The sequence below is a fragment of the Bufo bufo genome, chromosome 8 (genome assembly GCF_905171765.1).
Source record: "Bufo bufo chromosome 8, aBufBuf1.1, whole genome shotgun sequence".
Classification (NCBI taxonomy): domain Eukaryota; kingdom Metazoa; phylum Chordata; class Amphibia; order Anura; family Bufonidae; genus Bufo; species Bufo bufo.
This window is the reverse complement of record NC_053396.1, coordinates 39,668,850-39,689,716: the sequence shown is the minus strand read 5'-3', so window position 1 is coordinate 39,689,716 and position 20,867 is coordinate 39,668,850. Positions and strand designations below refer to the sequence as shown.

Here is a 20,867-nt window from a genome sequence, read left to right as displayed (position 1 = left end):
AGAGATAGCTGTCAGTCACTGATTGCTGTACACGGGAGAGGTGTTATCAGTAATTGATAGCATTCTCAGTGTAAGTGTGTATACAGAGGTAGCTGTCAGTCACTGATAGCTGTACACAGGGTAGTGTTATCAGTGACTGATAGCATTCTCTGTGTAAGTGTGTATACATATATATATATATATGTCAATCAATGATGGCTGTACACAGGGTAGTGTTATCAGTGATTAATAGCATTCTCTGTGTAAGTGTGTATACAGAGATAGCTGTCAGTCACTGATTGCTGTACACGGGAGAGGTGTTATCAGTAATTGATAGCATTCTCAGTGTAAGTGTGCATACAGAGATAGCTGTCAGTCACTGATTGCTGTACACGGGAGAGGTGTTATCAGTAATTGATAGCATTCTCAGTGTAAGTGTGTATACAGAGATAGCTGTCAGTCACTGATAGCTGTACACAGGGTAGTGTTATCAGTGACTGATAGCATTCTCTGTGTAAGTGTGTATACATATATATATATATATATATATGTCAATCAATGATGGCTGTACACAGGGTAGTGTTATCAGTGATTAATAGCATTCTCTGTGTAAGTGTGTATACAGAGATAGCTGTCAGTAACTGATAGCTGTACATGGGGAGGTGTTATCAGTGATTGATATCATTCTCAGTGTAAGTGTGTATACAGAGATAACTGTCAGTCACTCATAGCTGTACACAGAGAGGTGTTATCAGTGATTGATAGCATTCTCTGTGTAAGTGTGTATACAGAGATAGGTGTCAGTCAATGATAGCTGTACACAGGGTGTGTTATAAGTGATTGATTTCATTTTCTGTGTAAGTGTGTACACAGAGAGAGCCGTCAGTCACTCATAGCTGTACACAGAGAGGTGTTGTCAATGATTGATAGCATTCTCTGTGTAAGTGTGTATACAGATATAGCTGTCAGTCAATGATACCTGTACACAGGGGAGGTGTTATCAGTGACTGATAGCATTCTCTGTGTAAGTGTGTATACATAAGATGTATACAGCGATGGTCTTAAGTTCAGAAAAAGCAGAGATATAAATGTATAAAATACAAGTTTAACTGAATCTTTTCCTATAAAACTATATAGCAATCTGCTCATCTTCTTCTGCTTTATAGCATGATGCATGCGTTTGCACTGCATTTTGTGGTGACATGTCCTTCTTTAAGTACATAGTGGCCAAAACCAGCATCAGTGTGAGCTAGGCTATCTGACCCATGCTAATAGTTAACTCTACTGAATATTATTATTATTATTTATTATTAAAGCACAATTCATTCTGCCACATGGCGCTGTACATATGTTAAGAGGTATACATACATAATTAAAAAAACAAGTACAATAAGCATGAACAAGATGAGTTACAAACTGGTACAGGAGGAGAGAGGATCTACAAGGGATGAGAGAAGGCTATAGTAGGTGAGGATAAAGCTGGTCATGGCTGTATAGTGGCAGCAGAGTTGCTGTAGATTGTATGCATGTCTGAAGAGGTAGGTTTTCAGGTTTCTTTTGAAGGTTTCCATGGTAGATGAGTGTCTGATATGTTGCGGTATGAGATACACCAATAGGGAGTCGCACTCGCCAGATCTTGCGGTCATCCGGAATGCAGCAGCCCACCTGGAGCCCTAGATCCACAGAGGCTCCTGAATATACAATCCAATAAGCGATAACGGAGGCAGCATGTCTGGTGAAAATCCCTTTATTGGGAACTGCTTACATGCAAAACGTGTTTACAGAAGTTGCTATGTTTCGGCTATAGCATAGCCTTTATCAAGCACAATGTGATCCCCAAATGATCCTGCTTAAAAAGTGCAAGCCACACCTCCCCAAACGGATGTGGCCAATCACATAGTTACATAATACATTAATTATCCACAGTGTATCCAAGTGTGTGCATATACATTCACTAAACGCTATGGAACACATACCTCCGTGGTGCACGCTTACAGCGCGTCCCCCTGCATTCAGTGCGCATGTCCGGGGAGGAGGAATCGTTCACTCACGTGCCCGGCACTGATCACATGATCGCAGACTATGGACGGGTTAGTTCCAGAGCACGGAGGCTGCACAGGAGAAATCTTGGAGGTTATTGTGGGAAGAGGAGACAGAGGAGAGTAGAGAAGGAGGTCTTATGAGGATCGGAGAATGTGTGTAGGAAGATATCGGCTACAACATGGCTACAAAAATTATCTTTTCAGTTAAAAAACCCTCACACAGATGCCAAGTTCTGTAGTAGTGACTAGGAAAGGGAGGAGATAGCTAGTTATAGGATTATCTGATCAGGATGAACTGATAGATCACAGATCAAATCTCATGTTCTCAGTGTGAAGCACTAGAAGCTAGAAGCAGTATATATTGTAGAGGTGGGACGAATCCAATTTTTTTCAAATCCAAATCCGAATCCGAAAAGGTTCTCGAATCTTTCGAATCTCGAATCCTACGAATCCTACCTTGGCATTAGGCATGTATAAAGTTATTGGTTTGAAAGGGTTAATGGAAGCAACTTGGCATTAGGCATGTATAAAGTTATTGGTTTGAAGGGGTTAATAAATTTATACATGCCCATTGCCAAGGTTCTTCCATTAACCCCTCTCCAAACCAATAACTTTATACATGCCCATTGGGTTTGGAGGGGTTAATGGAAGCACCTTGGCATTAGGCATGTATAAAGTTATTGGTTTGTAGGGGTTAATGAAAGCACCTTGGAGGTGCGTTCATTAACCCCTCTCTAAACCAATAACTTTATACATGCCAAGGTGGTGCCTGCAGCCTCCATTAACCACTCTCTCTCCATCTGCCTTTCATTTCAATATCAATTTACAGTGACTCAGTGCCCCCGATTCCCCCCTGGCGTACCTCAAGTGATGTTAACTTAAATTACCTAATGGCACTGGCACTAGTGAGGAGGGCGCAGCCGCAAACACATGGGGTCCGAGACCGTCTTCATCCCAGCATGCACTGGGACCTTACGTGACGTCAGACACACATCGTTAGCCGGCGTGATGACGATGTATGAGCGCAACTGCGCATTACGCAAAGTCCTGCTTTTCTGGCCTCCGGAGGACACGGAAGCGGTGAGTGAGACGCTTAATTTCACTCCCGCTCCGTGATCATGTGATGTAACGATTACTCGATGCACGGAAACTGCATCGATGAATTTTTTGACTCGATTTAATCGAGTTATTCGAATAATCGTTTCAGCCCTACTCGGCGGGATTCGTCGGATTCGAATTACGGAAATGACGTCGGGATTCGAGTCCACGAATCCCACAAATCCAGCAAGATTCGATGGATTCGACGAATCCCCCGTCCCATCTCTAATATATTGTATATTTCCAGTGTGAACAGCCCTTCTAATGCAGAGTTACAGTACATGTAGATTAGTCATATAAGTAGTCAAGGTAAATATTTTGTATCCCTATTCTCCCCTAGCTGACTTCCCTATTTTTCTTGCCTGACCTCTTGTACCCATACTTCTGCCTCAATGACTTATATTTCCTTCCTTAATGAATCAATCCAATTAGAGCTAGAAAAAAAGTAATGAACCGATTTCTACAAGCTCAATAAAAAAAAAAACTTAAAGTTAAACTCTACTTTTTATATTGCTTTAGAAATATATTAATGAGATGCAAAAATAGCAGTCTAATTCAGTATAATGTCTTTAACCATTTTAAAAAAATATACCAGCATTTCAATCACCATAAGGAGGTTCTAAAAATGTATATATATATATATATATATATATAATGTGTATAACTGTCCCTCGTGGGTTCTTCTGATGTTATCCGAAATTCATCTACTGTCTTATCAGACATTCAGGGATACTGCTGTATTCCTATCCAGGCTTTACTGTGTTCAGATTAGCTGCTGTATATTAGTACAAGCCCAGCAAAAGCTCACTAGATCAGGTCAAATCAGTTCCACAGAGTGTTCATCCTTGGGGCATGTATAGAGATCCATCATGGATGGATAAGCTGTTCATTTCCAGAAGAAGAATATGAGACATTTAGCTGTTTTGGGGATATAGAGGACCAGCCTGGTACTAGATTTACTATAGTTTTTTTTGGAAGTAAGCTCAGTATAATAATAGGTGATTAAAGGTAATTCCCAGTATTTTCTAGAGTTCATACTTGGGATTATAGTGTGACTATTTATCTGGAATAGGGTTGTGAGGAAGGGTGCTGGGCACTGGCATGTGGTACCAGGCTAAAAGAAGCTTGTATGGATTCACTAAAGGATCATAAGAAACTCTTAACTGCCCTGAACCCCATTACCAGCCAGAGTGATGGTGGCATTCACTGCCTAGCCCTGACTCCCATTAATCATACATGTATTTGAAAGATGAGGCTGAGATTTTTTTGTTCAAGAAATTATACATTTGTGAGATGAGACCCTTCAAAGATGGACCATGTAATGAAATGCATTCAAAGAGGGTTAGATCTGGAAAGGAAGCAGATCCATGAGTGGAATGATAATATTTCTTCATTTGGTAGAATCCATAGATTTTGGTACTCTATCCTCTCTGAGCATAGTGAGGGGATATAATACTTTGGTGTATGAATTCACAAACGTCACAAAACTGTAAAGTGCCAAATAGGTGTCAAGACTCAAGATCTAATAACAGCTGAGGTTAGACAGGTAAGGGGGAAGTAAATAAAAACTGTGGGAGTGGCAAACAATGATTCTGTATGGGGACAAGCAATGGCATTAGTGTTTGCTCCTCCCTATACTGTGGAGGAGATCTCGGCATGTCTCCTGCACTGATGAGCAGTCGATTGTCAAAAGGAAACAGGTCCTTCCCAACAATGGCTTCCTGCATCAGGTCATGTAAAGAAACCTTTAGGGTTTAGAGGGCATCTGTCAGCAGATTTGTACCCATGAAACTGAATGACCTGTTACATGTGCGTTTGGCAGCTGAAGGCATCTTTGTTGGTCCCATGTTCATATGTGCCCGCATTGCTGAGAAAAATGATGTTTAAATATATGCAAATGAGCCTTTAGGAGAAATGGGGGTGTTGCCATTACACCTAGAGGTTCTGCTCTCTCTGCAATAGCTGGACCCTCTCGATTTTCATTGACAGGCCCAGGCAGTGAAAACATCATCACACCTGGCCCTGTCAATCTAAGTGCAGAGGGCATGTCTGTTGCAGAGAGAGCAGAGCATCTAAGTGTAATGGCAACGCCCCCGTTGCTCCTAGAGGCTCATTTCAATATATTAAAACATCATTTTTCTCAGCAATGTAGGCACATACTGTATGGACATGGGATCAACACAGATGATTTCAGCTACAACAGGTCAGCCAGTTTCAGGTCAGCCAGGTACAAATCTTCTGACAGATGCCCTTTAATGGTATGAATGCCTCTGAGATACAGAATTTTTAGGTAGAAAACGTTGATCCCTATTTTCGAAGAATGGCATGTTAAAATCCCCTCCAAGTATCAGTGTTGAACTCCACAAAGAGGACAAATTATAGTATGGAGGTGGGCTTTCAAGAAGAATCTCTGTTTTGTCTTAGCGGCATAAATATTGCATAGAAAAATGAGGAGACCCTAAAAGGAACCCTGTATATTTATGAAGTGACTCCATTGACCTTTTTCAATTCGGGACAGTAGAAAGGGGATGACTTACCAATTAAAATGTCTACTCCTGTAGTTTTAGTGTTTTCACTAGCTATGTATTTAGTGGGATACCAATGATTGAAAAAAGTGCCAGCCGTTTAGTCAGGTTTTTTGGAGGAAGACTATGTCAAGCTTTAGACTATAGAGTTCCAAGAACTCCAAGTGACAAACCATGTTAAGAGTGCCTGGGGGAAAAGTAGATAGTCATGATACCATCAAAAAAGGGTCAAAGAAAATTTTCCAGGCTACTCCTTTGAAGGAAGGGGGCCGCATCGCAAGTAAGGGCTGTGTGAAGCAAAGGAAACATGAAACAGAATATACAATGTAACATAAATACATTAAATAGGAACAAACACTTGAAAATATTGTGTAAAACATAAATCATGGGTTTAAGCCCATGGGAAGTGAGCCTTAGAAATATCATAGGGAAAGTGAAGATTAGCCAAACTAAGTAAATATGTGGTAAACAAAAGAGGTATGATCTTAAGGGGAATGTTACTGACATATAGGCGTGTTGGTTACATTGGTGAGGCTGGCTAGCAGCCAGATGATGTAGTAGTGGAATGAGAGAAGAACAGCCTAGGTGTCTGACTGAGAATGATCAGGGAACTGGTCCAGTAAAAGAATTTCTACTGAAGGGCTTGATCAGGAGAAAATAGAGATGGTGTTTATTCAGTGGAAATTATTTCTTTAAAAAGTTAAAACATTTAGGATATCAGTCTCTACAATGATGGATCAATCAAGAAAGCTTTGGTCACAATCAATGAGAGGTATTCTTGTTGGACAAGCTGGGAGCCATATGGGGTTCAGGAGACGAGGTTACAATGGGGCAGCCCAGTCTGGCAGCTGAAGCAGGAAAAAGTCTCAGAAGGAACCAAGATATGCTGGGGAGCAAACAATGCAGGATATGCCATATTTGGGGGCTGTAAAGCTGAAGAGAATTGCCAAGTGAAGGAGATATTTTGGTCTCCAAGTAAGTTAAGGAGAAGATATAAAGGTCCTCGCCATTGGCGCATAAGTCACCAGATGAGATCTTGAGAGAGTTGCACCTTAGCCCCTTGGCAATTAATGTGCTGTAGGGGACAAACTTTAGCCATCTTTCAGTGTGAAGTTACAATTACATCCTATTATGTCCTTTGGATGCCCCAACCTGGTTTAAGGACATAATACATTGTGAGCACTGTCCATTTTGATAGTGCTAGCAGGTGGATTGCTTAAGATATAATTGAATTTGATCATTAGGTCAATTTCACATTTTCTTCTTCTGATACCTCAGGTACTTCTTGCACCCTAATATTGCACTATTGCAATATTGTACTACATCTTGGCACAAGAATAGCGATTTCAGCCTCATTGAGTTTAGTAATAAGGAGGTGAAAATTATGTTTAGTAGGCAATTGTTTCACATGATTCCACTAGTCCCCTGGGTTGGCAGACAATTTTGTAGCAGAGGTGGCATATGGCAGCAATTCTAGTGTAGGTACTATAGAAGAGTCCAAATTAGGGTTGCCACCTGGGGTCTAGCAGGTATAACCAGCAGGAGGCAGGTTCCAGTATTTAATTTGTACCAACTCCATTATTTGCCAGTAATTTTCTTTTCAGTAGCCAAGGAGGAATGAGATACCCCCTTTTTGCTAACAGCTCTATCTCAGGCTGTACAGCAGCTGAAGATATGAGCCAGGTCTTGTTTTAAAGAATGTATTTAAGCTTTGAAACAAGACCATAACACAAGTGCCCGCCATAATATAGCCCTATGACTTTTAGAAATCGGGTTGGGAGTGAAATATGCGGATATTATTATGGCTAATATCTCTAGCTGCCATAAAGCCTGAGATAGACCAGTTTGAAGTAGCCCCTGCTGCAGCCAACCAGCGTGCAGTAGAAGGGGGGACAGTTAGGGACAAGCTGACAAGATGCAGTAAGAGAGGGAGAGACATAGTTCCTTGTCTCCCTCTCTAACTGTACATAACACCAGGGGATGAGTAAGGCAAGGTTCCCATTAGTGTTTTTATTTCCATTGTTCTGCTATGTTATAGGAGCAGAACAGCAAAAATGACGGAAACTAATGCTACACAGTGGACCCCATTGACTAAAAAGGGATTTAGTTTCCATTAGAAACTCTAACTTTACGTGGCTGAGTTGCTGTGGTTACAAATCACTCCCATTTTGCAATAAAAAACACTCACAGTTAATTGTGGAATATATAGGAGGGGAGACATTTCATTAACTGAGCTGTTGCAAAAGTGACATTCTATTACAGTCCCATGATTGAATTCAGTGAGGTCTTTAGAATGAGCAATTCTTTCATGTTTGTAAAGGCAGACTGTACGGCTAGGGGCTGGATTTTATACACCTGTGGTAATGGGACTAAATGAAAAATCTGAAGTCAATGATGAAAAGGTGAGTCCCAATAATTTTGTCCATATAGTGTATCTGAAGATTGAGTTATCCAATTTTTAGGCATCATTTTGTGTTACATGTACAATAGCGTTTTAGTTAGATGAATTTGTAAAGGGAACGTATCACCTATGTATTTGTTTACCAGATAACACCAGTTATGGAGACACATACACTGACTTAGATGTTCCTTTCAAGTCTATGGGAGACTTTTTAGACATGCTGTGTGACCTAGGCAGAGGTCAATGTGCAGGGAGATGGAGGAGATAAGGTGTGACTTTCACCTATTGCAAATGATGTATCTTGTGTTATCTATTCAGAGGTGTTATATTTCATTGCATTCCTACCTGTAATGATAATGAGATGACTGCTTAAAAGTGATCTCCCCGATACAGGAAGTGTCTGCAAAATATTATGTTTTCCAGGAATTTTATGCTGATGACCTATGCTATGGATAGGCCATCTATATCTGATCAGTCGGGGTCCGACATCGGGGACCCCTGCTGTTCAGCTGGAAAAAAGCACAAAGCAAAAAAAAAGATACCCTGTGTTATAATTTCAGAGGTGTTATATTTAATTGCAATCCTACCTTTAATGATAATGAGATGACTGCTTAAAACTGATCTCCCCAGAACAGGAGGTGTCTGCACATTCTTAGGTTTAGCGGCCAACCTGAAAACTGTAGAGTTAATATAAAAGCTAAATATAATTAATAGGTCATTTTCTAATATTTTCTAGTTAATATAAAAGCTAAATATAATTAATAGGTCATTTTCTAATATATATTAGTTAATATAAAAGCTAAATATAATTAATAGGTCATTTTCTGATGACAAATTCCCTTAAAATGTTAAGTGCTTGTGCCATCACTAGGGCTGTCATGTATGTCATTTTGCATGAAAGGGTTAAGATGGTCGCAATAAATAGAAATATCATTTATGTAGCATTTCTTTTTCTTGTTTAAAAGAAAGGGGGGGGGGAGAAAGAAAGAAATTCGACACCGTTTTCACCATTCTACTCATGTGCGCTGTAATTCCTGGGAAAATAGCATGCTGCGCTGCAAATAACACATGGGAATGACATTTTCTTCTGCAATTGTAGTGCAAATAAACAAAGAGGGGATGAAAGAAAGATCCTAAAACAACTCAAGCCCACAAAACCCAGAGAAAATGAACTTTTTCTCAGCCTCTATGTATAGTATGGGGGCTTAGACATGAGAATCATTGAAGAGATCTGTTTTGGGGGCATGTGCTGTAAAATTGAATGTTATATGCTTATTCTTTCAGAGTTCAGAATTTTATTTCTGATGATATCAAGTTTGGATTTGTATGGTTTTTACAGCATAATCACATACAAGAATGTTCTTCCCTCTTTTGCTGTTGTTAATTACCACAATAGGCAGATGATACATGGTTTTCAAGGCTGAACCACTTGAAGACCAACTTTAAACATCTGAGCAATTTTCTCTTGTCTCTCCAGCACCTATGCCTCTGCTGAACCTTGACTATTCAGTAGCAGTCACAGGAATTAACCATTATTAACCCATTATATACCACAGCCATAAGCAACCGTATAGACGTAGGGAGAAAGCTACCTTTGGTGCTCTGCAATGCAACCTCGGGATGATGATTTTCCTGAGGACAGAAAGGAGTCTAACGAAAGGCCTGCCACTGCTATAGGCAAATGAGGTCATGCCGTAGACACAGCCTAATAGACTACTCAGTTTATTACGGGCAAAAATGCTTTTGCTTTAAACCCTTAACACACTTAAGGTATTGTACTGTCTAATAAACTTAAAGGGGTTTCCATCATCCTGATGAAGGGGAAGTTTCACTCCCCGAAACGCGTTGTTTCCATTAAAGAAGAACTATCATACTTGTGAGACCGTTTCCATTTGTGGACTTGCGCCGAAGCAGAATTTCTCTCTTATTGCCATACATTGTATAGCGGCTGTGCTTGGTATCGCAGCTCAGCCCCATTGAGCTGCGCCTAGGCCACGTGACCGATGAACATGTCGTCACATGGGCTATGGAAAGCTGTGAGAAGGCAGCATCACTACTGCGAGTGCCGGTGCCTTTTCAAACAGATGATCCAACACCAGGAACCCCCACTGGTCATATACTGATGGTCCAATAGGTCATCAGCGTAAAACTCTATTTAACAAAACAACATGGTGAACAACAACAACAAAAACCCTGCAAAATAATGTCAGAATTGCTTTTTTTTTCCACCCTCAACCCAAATAAGAAATAATAAAAACACATCAATAATTTATATGTACCCCAAAACGGTACATCAATGGAAACATTTAAAAAAAATGCTTTTTTGGAAAGTGGTCACAAATTATAATTTTTTCCATAAAATTTTCTTTGTGCAAAAGTATTAAAACATAAAAACGACACACATTTGGTATTGCCGTAATCATACTGACCTTAGTTTCGGTCTGCATCTGGTCCGTGTTTTGTGGGAGCCTGACGTGGACCCATTCATCCATTTTGCGGACAAGAATAGGACTATTCTCTAGATCAGGGAGAAAAAAGGTGGCATGCTCACAGCTAGGATCCGTGTTTTGTGGTTACGCGATTTGCAAACTGCAAAAGACTTCAGGCCAGGTGCAAGAGGTATTAATCAGTAAGTTATATGTTCCCTAAAATGGCCATTTGGAAAATACAATTCACCCCATAAAAATAAGCCCTCCTACGGCTACATAAATAATACATATTTGAATATGGGGATACAAAAGCAAAAATATTCTGATAAAATAGGCTCAGTAGTGAAGGAGGTAAATCCTGTTACTGAAATGATTAAACTATAGAATACGGTAGTAGTAGGATTTTTGTTGCTGACTTCAATGGGAAAACCAGAGTATTAAAAATGCATTTAATGTTGCTTTCCATTATGATTATTTTCTTCAACTGCTTCTTTAAGAAAAAATTCTGTTTTACATCATTACCTCTATTTAAGTAGCCATAGCGTCCCATCTCAGACGTTGATGGCTTATCGTTGGGATATGCCATCAATGTTAAAAAGGTAATGACACAGGGAGCAGTGTCCCTACAGCACGCACCACGTGCAGTAGCCGGGCCAGAATACCCCAGCTACATCAGTCTCACCACCGCTACAGCATTGCCTCACCAAGTATAATAGCAAAGCCACAGCGCTTCAGCCATATCTAATTCATCTCTGGCAAAGCATTGTACTACATTGTCAGTAAAAGTGACCGGGGAGCATTAATCGAACAGCAAACATCCAGCTGCACCTGCAGCTGCAGCACACCAGACTTGATAAAGGGGTCATGCGCACCCCGAAACGCGTTGTCTCTCAATAAACCCGTACTTGTCAAATCCGGTTGTGATTTGCGCACCACGTCCACCAGCTCGTCAGACCACAAAAGTCGTGACGGGCACCGTCAGTATTTCTATGTTTTTTATAGGGCAGGGCAGCTGTAGCAAACACCTCCAATCTCATCTCATTGATTGGACTCCAGTTGGCTGATACCTCACTCCAATTAGCTCTTGGAGATGTCATTAGTCTAGGGGTTCACATACTTTTTCCACCGGCACTGTGAATGTTTACATGGTGTGTTCAATAAAAACAAGGTAACATTTAATTCTTTGTGTGTTATTAGTTTAAGCAGACTGTGATTGTCTATTGTTGTGACTTAGATGAAGATCAGATCACATTTTATGACCGATTTGTGCAGAAATCCATATCATTCCAAAGGGTTCACATACTTTTTCTTGCAACTGTAGAATGTTTAAAGAATTACATAAACATTCACTTGTGTGGTTTGGAGTTCTTTAGATCTTAAGACCCCTTTACACAAGTAGATAATAGTTAGAAAAATCGTGAAATCGAGCAAAAGTGATTAGTTATCGAGCAGTGTAAAAGCAAGGAATGATCGAACAAAACGCAATAATAATTTAGTTTGTTCTTTTGATTGCTGATGTAAACACCTAAATCATTGGTTCCTTCCAGAATTCCATAAGTGTGAACATGTATCAGTTACAGAACAGATGATTCCACGGTGGATGGAAATGTAACTTTTTGCCTGACAATCTATTACATCAGGGGTGGCCAACCTTACAGACACAAAAAGCCAAAAAAATAATATGACTACCAGGAGCCAGAAGCTATACATTTACACACGAGTCACTGTATTTTTCTCCCTACAAGATGCACCTAGGTTTTAGCAAAGAAAAATAAGAGAAAAAAATAAATATTTTTCATCTGATCTGAGGTCTGATAAAAATATTTTTTTCTTATTTTTGATTATCAGAGAAATATTTTTTTTTCATTAGACCTCAGATCAGACTCCTAAATCAGATCCCCAATCCTCATCAGACCTCCAAATCAGACCCCCAAAATAAGACCCCCAATGCTCGGATCAGACAACACAAATCAGACTTCCAGTGTCAGGCCCTCAGTGCTCAGATCTCCCCCATGCTCAGACCTGACCAACCCATGCTCAAACAAGACCCTCCTTGCTCAGATATGACCCCATGCTCAAATCTGAACCCCCATGCTTAGATCTTCCCCCCCAAGCTCAGATCAGACCACCATTGCTTATATCAGGACCCACCCATGCTCAGATCAGACCCCCATTGTTCATATCAGGACCCACCCCCCCATGCTCAGATCAGACCCCCATGCTCAGTTCTATAATTTTAAAAAATCTCTTCCCTCTCCTGCTTGGGCACCTGCTACTCACCAGGTCTGACACGCTCTCCACTGTGACCTGATGACTCTGATGAGCACAATGTCAGGTCATAGTCCGTGTCTCCACGTACTATGTTCTCACACTGTGTGCATCAGGATGTAGTGGAGAGTGAGCTGGAGCTACAGTGCCCGATCAGGAGAAGAGATCTGAGCATGGGGTGGATAGTGAGCCGTCTGACTGCTTCCCGGCTCCACAGCTCGAGCCGCACTTGAAGAAGCAAAGAACCGCATGCCACCCTTGTATTACATGATCGCTCTTACACTAGATCGCATTTAAAGGGTTGTCGTTCAAACGTTGAGGACTCAACAACTCGCTCATTGCTCGATCAATTAAAATATCTACTATTGTAACGGGGCCTTTAAAACCTGCATACAGGCAGCCAAATACTCTAATTACTGTGGCCTCCAGACTGGTAAGGTGCAAATAAAATAGACAATTTACATCCGAATCCTGTTCTGATTAACTAGGGAGTGACTTGAAAACCCCAAGTTCATCCTCTCCCTTGGGTCATCGTGAATTTGGGTCATGATTATTGTCGCAGCCTGGGACATGCCCCTCCTAGCATTCCTGTCAATCAGATCTAATTTATTTGCAAACTTCCTGATTTACAAATCTCATGAAAAGACTGGATTCTTCCAGATCATACAATCCTATCTTGTGTCATAATGAGCCAAAAACCAGGCTCCTTTTCTCCTCACAATCTCTTTCTTGAAAGATACCTCATGGATCGTTGCCAATAAATCTCCATACCATAGAAAGCTTTTAGTAAGTCTCCAAACAGGACTGGTCTCTTTAAGGAGATTCAGGAACCTGCCTAAGCTGCTTCCAAGGCATCACACTGAGCCAGCCACCTACTCTGAACTGATGAGGGACAGGTGCCCTGAAACAGCTGTGTGCAGATGGATATCTGGCTTGGCTATATTCCCTTGTCAAACCCCAACGCTTGTTTGAAAGTCAGATTTTGACTCATAGAGAGCCACTTCCAATAAGTGGCACTAGAGAGATATCTCTTGGGAGATATCACTTTGCATATTTGTTTCCCATGGAACATTGCCAATAAGTTTCCATACCATGGAGCATTTCCAGTAAGTCTCCATACAGGACTGGTCTCTTTAAGGAGCTCTTACTATAGAAGGTCAATGATGCATCATACCAGACTAGCCAATTGTTAATTTTTATTAGGATTGTCTGATTTAGAAAAGCCATTTTTCTTAGAAAGATTCCCTAACAATAATTTGATTATAGCAATCAGCTGTAATCTGTGAGGGGAACCAGCAAGAAGTGTCCAGTTTCCATGCAGTGCCACCATAGGACAAATATGGAATTACGTCATTTCTTCTGAAGCAATGGACGGTCCAGATAATATGTAACATGCCAGTTACTTCAGAGAGAGAGGGTAACTCTAAACCAGAGACTAGGGATAGACTGGGAACTTAAAGTGGCCCTGGAAAAAACCTCAAAGGTGCTTCACTTTGTAGAGTGGGATAAATTGACAGAAGGTGGGGCAACAGAAGTAGGTGGGGCCAGCAGTACCATAGTTCAGAACAAAATACTGTCCCAGCAGAATCAAATGCCATAGCGCAGTACAAAATACTATCTCAGCAGAACCAGATAGCACAGTGCTGCACAAATTACTGCCTACATGAATTAATGCTGAGAGCATCAGATCTTTATGTACCTGGCTTGCAGCCAAGTGGAGTGCTTGGGTGGCCCTCTGGGCATCGGCCCACCAGAAAATGTCCCTGTAGGGTCTATGGCCAGTCCGCCTATGCCAAAGACCATTTTAAAACCTTCCCTCTATGTCTGCATATATGATTCATATTACCATTTAAATTAATATTTACTGAAGAAGACACTCAAATGAAAAGCATATTTTGTAATATAATTCAGTAACCATTTACATATACTGTGCTTGATGGACATGGATACAGAGCCAGCGGCAAAGTGCTGTGAAATTTTTTGTAATTATAACACTTTTGCTTCGCTTTTGGCTCATTTTTCAAAGTTGAATACTTTGATGCGATAAGAATGGAAATGAAACGCCATTTTAAATTAGCCTCTCACATTCTTTCATAAATACTTTGGTTACTTTTTAGCATTAACTCATGCTAAGTAATTGGTTCTAGCTGTGTGCTGCTTCTTCAATGAGATTTAATATTTTTCATGAAATGCCTAATAAGTCAGGGCATAATATGAGTCACCCATCAACATGATTTTTACTTCCACACTACTTATTTTTGCATTGCGATTGGTTTATACTGCCCTCTGTCCTACTATGAAGTTTCTCCTCCATTCTACCACCAGTGCTCTCCTACAGGTATTCAGTTTTGCAAATATTTATATGGGTCATTTATTATGTTGAGCATCCATGGATGGGGCAATATCAAATTCTATAGGAGTTACATTGACTTATAATTTGTTAAGGGCCAAAAACCAACCTGCACAAATTCATTTCTCATTTGAATTCAGATGATTGGGGCTTGGCTTTTACTAGCACAGTAGTCCATGTCTGTGATAACATCTGTGACAAGATGTCAGTGGTTTATCTGTGAAAATGTCCCTGATGGTTCAGCTTTGGTCCATGTGTCTGTTTTTTGCCCTCCGTGTGTCATCTGTACTCAGCTGGAAATTCATTTCCAGCTATATTCTCCTATTCGAACAAGGTCTTTTGTCACCTCTTACATGTGCCGTTGTTATCTGTATTAACCCTTCACAGCGTCCATTAGTTTCATTTATATGTTGATTTTTATTTCTCCTTATCGATCTGTTGGCCCATCAGTATGCGTCCATGCTTCGGTCCCTTTGTTTGTGGCATGGGGAAGTAGCCATTCTTGTCGGAACTCTGGCACATCCCTTGGTTTGTAGCAGGACCTCAGGCAGGCACTGTTTCGCAACCAGAGGTGCATTTTCTTGACTATTGTATTGTAAGGGTATTTTAAAGAACTGATTGGTTTTGTCCCCTTTAATTCAGTCTCTTTTATATTACCTTTGTGTAATAAAGTCTTCCTCGTAAGGTAGTGGGTTAGTACTCATCCCCCATTGTGCTGATAAGACCACTTTCAAAGGTATAACTGTGGTGTGCACCAACTATTAGGTGGCACTTCATTGAAGATTTCATTCTAGGTAGGATGTAAGTATTGACTGGCCCTATCTGTTTTACACCCAGGGGTGTCAGCCATGTGCGGTAAGTCCCCTTACCAAGGCCAGTAAGGATTATTTACTTTTTATTATTCTGTATGTGATTTTTTGGGTTATCTTATATTTAATCACACTTAGTAAATATATTTATTCACTTAGCCTGTGTAAGCTTATTTATTCTCAAATCTTTAGAATTCACATTTTGAAACAACTATGGAACCAGAGAATCTTGCAGCTCAATTACTCACCAGCAGCATTTCGGCACATGTGCCGCTTTAGCAGTAGGGACATGTCGTCTTGGTTACAGCACTATAGTGTTTGTTGCACAACTCATCTACAGGGCACAATGTTCCTAATTAGGACATCCAGTTAGTGGTATCACAAACTGAGAGCTTAAGGGCCCTTATGTTGCCTAGCCCGCTAGCTTTGTACTTAGAGCAGGATACTGCATTATAATATTTGTCGGTTTAGATTGACCTGGAAGTATTTGTAAACTATTATTGGTTGGCTATCTTTGGGGGTTTTTGGCCTTGCTCCTTCGCTCCCCAACCTCGGCTTTCTCACACTTTCCCTTACTGTCAACATCTTCTTTGACACTGCTGTTGCCAATCGTTGGCTGCAATGGTGACGTGCTCCCTTTGCATCATGTCAATTGATCACGTGGCGCAAGAGGGGAAAGTCCCCGCCGCAGCCAGCAATTGCCAACAGCAGCGTCAAAAACTAACATCCATGTTCTTTTTTGAAATGATGGGGTTTTAATTCCAAAACGAGTTGTCTGTATAGCAGTTTTTTTTAATTCTATTTGTATGTGCCTTTTAATAAACACACTCCTTATATTTTATGAATGTGATTTTAAAAGCATTTTTGTGCTATATTGAATCCATTGGAAATGCACCATTCCTGGACCTTTTTCTCTTCCTTCTTGGCATTCTTCATTCTGCTAGCAGAGAACCTTCCCGAGCAGCGGTTCCGGAGGTTGCAGTACATCTATATTCGGGCCGGACAGCCCCATTGCGAATTATAGTTGTTGTGTGACACAACAACACCACATGAACTTTTAATTGAAGCTAGTGTGAGCCCCAAAATGTCCTTATGGTATCAGACAAGGAAGCGCTGCGTCTGTCTTTTGCAATTTACAGCTTGGACTATGACCTACTGTAGTTCACATTTCAGTGATTTGTTCAGTAGCATCCATCAGTGATAGTAAGCCAAAACCAGGAGTGGAGACTACACAGAGATAAGGTATAATGAAAAGATGTGTACCTTCTGGTTTGTATTATAGCTCTATACAAGCTCTTAGATGTTTAGACAAGCAGATGTCTATTGGCCCATCCTGTATTTTAGTATGCCTCCCATTTCATACTAAAACATATAGAGGTTTTTCCTTACATGTTCTATTGAATCCACCTAGGGCAGAATATCTCCGTAATATTGTGCTATACAGAGGCACCATATGGCAGCAAACTGAGTATCTACAGCTCAGTGAAATTCAGATGTAGGGGCTTTGTGCGCAAAGGGCTCTGTCTTGGGTAGAAAAAATTGTAATGTCTTTTTTTCCTAGAAAATCAGAATCCATAATTTGTGGACGTATGGTCCTTACATTGTGCGAACAATACTAGGTCTTGTAAACAATCCCTCATTCATCACAGATACTGTGAGAATAAACAGTCAATGGCGTAGCTGAATATCTCGCCTGCATCTGTCCTGCATCCTCCGCCTCTCTACAAGGCTGTTATTTCTATATGAAGCCTTTCTTTCCAACATCTGCTTTTCATTTTACATTATTTAGGCTTTTGTTTTATCAAATGCATTTGGCTAAAATACAACTATCTGAATGGCATAGGAAATATTTGTATTCAAAGTAAATTTTTTAGTAATTGTCCTTACTTTCCATCTTAAAAATAGCTCAGTGAATACCAGCAGTTCTGCTTTTTCAAATCGGAATCATTTGGTGAAGTCATTTAGCTGTTTTACGCTCTACCATTTATGATATTTACGTGCTAATGCATTTTTGGAAAGAACAAAAGACTGAAAAGTAGAAACAAGTAAATGGGGTCAGAATAAATGATCATTTACAAACCTTTAATTTATGGCGAGCTAACGCTATGTATAAGGGTAATGTACAGTATATTGGGTCATTTCATTTGAAGACTACAAGAAGTATTAGTCCTTATTATATGCATTTAATGGTCCATGCACATGAGCCTCAAGCACCTGTATTATTGAGGACAGAGAGCATTGGTGACAGGGGCATAGCAAAGGGTAAATGGAGGCCCACCATTTCTATGATCATTAGGTTAATTTTTCACTGCTTACAGGACCTCTGGAGAGAAGACCCCTGTAAAGCTTCTCACAAGAGATGAATGATTTTCTTGAAATTAGTTTCTGATTCTAAAGAATCGGTTAGAAGATTCAATTCAGGTTCTACTAAATTCAACCTGAATCGAAAGTGCTCAGATTGACCTGAAAAGTTGTTTACGACATTCTGTGGTCTCATAGAACTCCAATTTTTCTCTCTTCTCTTTCTCTCTGTGCAACAGAATGTGTGTGTGTGTATGTGTATATATATAAATATAAAGCTGAGTGTATGTGTGTGTGTGTGTGTCTGTTAAAGGAATCTGCACCATCGCATTTACAATCACGAAAATTTGGCACACAGGTGTCCGGGAAGGTTTTAGAACAGGTCTCAGCTCTCTAGGACGTACCGTTCCTGAGATAATCCCAAAAAATGCATTAGCCAATAGAAGCTTGGTCACATGACCCTTATCAGCCAATAAAAGCTTGCAGGTCCCCCAGTCTCCACATACACAGTTTTACTTCAGGTTTCCATAACACCCCAGCTATTTATCTTCACTGCTGTAGGAGAGCTTTAAGAAAATCTTTCACCAGGATAATTGCTATTGAAGTAAAGCCATGGTCTAATAGCACTTAGTACCTTATTTCCAGATGTGCCTTTGTTCCAGCAATAGATGTTTTTATCCTCTGAAAAGCCTACATATGTATTATATAGACTAGTAGCTCAGAATTGCACCAATATTAATTTACTATTACTGCCAGAACATGTTGGGTGTAGTAGTTTCAAAAATCAAATCACAACAATATTGGAACGGAAATTTTACGTCTAACTAATATATAAAATTATCTGCCTGAAGAGACGTATGAGGAAAAAATAATAAAATAGTTTATTAAATATATATGTGAAACGGGAAACTGAATATCACGTCTGTGACTGTCAGGCTTCCAGACTAGAAAACAGTGATGTAGGAGGGGGATTAAATCCTCACCACTGTAAAGGAGTCCGGACTAGAAATCCCATCCAGCTAGCACATCCGTGCTAATATAAGCTGGCAGGGGATCAAGACACGGCTCAAGGGGTTAAACCAGATGCAGGTGTGTTTATTGTGAATCTACTTGGCTAGGTGATATGGGACAGCTGGCGAGGGACTAAAACCCCTGCAGGGTAAGACACCCACCAAGGTGTATGTGGGTGCTCACTCAGCTGTCTCAGTCAACCTAATAAGCCAGAGGTAAAATATAGATCACAGACCCCATAAACTCGAGTCAGCAGTAGCGCTGCTCAATCAGAGTAACACCCTGCCTGGAGAGCCGTGTAAGAGAACCAGAGGATCACCGGCTCAACGCGTTTCGCTATGGCCGTATGAGCCACAATTCATCAGGAGCGAAGCGAGAATCTCTGTTATAATGAAGTGTGCCTGTACGGCAGAATCACCTCACACTGTTGTGTGTAGAGGTATTCGGCGCTATGGTGGCCGTGCGCGGCCGTATGAACGCCGAAAATATATCGAGTAAACCCCGCCTACAAAGGGGGCGTGTGTAAGCGCTCGGTCAAATCAAAGAAAGGCGCGTCATCTGACATGCACCCCCGATCCGCCCAGCGCCCTCATCACATCACACACCTCCATACTAGCATAACAAATGCCCATGTGAATAGGGGGAATCGAAAGTCGCGGCCAAGAATGTGTCACTTACACGTCTGGCACTAAAGTTGGCTAAATCAAGAGACCGCAAGTTGGTGACATCACGGTAAGTATATGTACATATACAAAAAAGGAAAGAAAGAACCGTTTCCCGCAGGCATGAATAGATGAAAGATAGCAATCATAGTGACATGAATCAAGAAACAAGCCCCGCCTCCCTAAATCCAGTATATACATATAGAGGGCGTCAAAAAGATACAAGGGGCAATGAGATAAGCAAACTGGACCGAAAATCCATTGCATATGGTCAAAATTATTTAACCATATAGATGCACGCAAAGGACACAGCAGAAAGTATCCATATTGTGGCCCTTAAGGCTCAAATGAAGCATGAATATGAAATTGCCTCATTTAACCCACTAGGGTACATAGTTTGTAATCTAAAAATCCACATCGCTTCTTTTTGGAGCAGTAGAATATCTATATCTCCACCGCGTATGGATTTTTTGGGCATCACAATCCCCTGGACTCTCAGCACATCCGGATTCCCAGCATGTACATCCCGTACATGGCGAGACACCGTAGTGTCTCTCGAGTTCCGGATGTCTGATAGGTGTTCTCCTATTCTCCGCCTCAATTCACGCTTTGTCTTTCCCACGTACTGCAGGCCACAATTACAGGTAATAAGATATATTAGACCCACTGAGGTACATCTAATGAAAGACCGAATCTCATATCTTATTCCACTAGTGGTACTGATAAACGAGTCTCCCTTAGTGATAAATTTGCATATAATGCATGAACCACAAGGGAAATTGCCTTTGGCAGAACTTTTAAGCCAAGTTACAGTAGTGGGCCGAGTGTAGAGGCTATGCACCAATCGGTCACGTAGATTAGAACCACGTCTGTACGTGACCAGTGGGCGATCAGATAGTGATGATCCAATGTCCGGGTCCGATTGTAGAATGGACCAGTGGTTCTGGAGTATTTCCCGAACTTGTCGGTGAGCCTTATCGAAATTAGCCAGG

General features: G+C 40.8%; 1 protein-coding gene and 1 long non-coding RNA gene across 2 annotated transcripts in view; one reads left to right on the top strand and one right to left on the bottom strand.

Annotated features, from left to right (window-relative positions):
- The window catches only part of LHX6 (LIM homeobox 6), a 165,604-nt gene that overhangs the window by 85,809 nt on the left and 58,928 nt on the right, over positions 1-20,867 (top strand). The window lies entirely within an intron of this gene.
- LOC120977778 lies at positions 3,082-16,637 on the bottom strand. The gene is made up of 3 exons (XR_005773959.1): positions 16,627-16,637; positions 15,613-15,616; positions 3,082-3,233 (listed from the first exon to the last, which is right to left on the bottom strand). It is a non-coding gene; the product is annotated as an uncharacterized LOC120977778 (long non-coding RNA).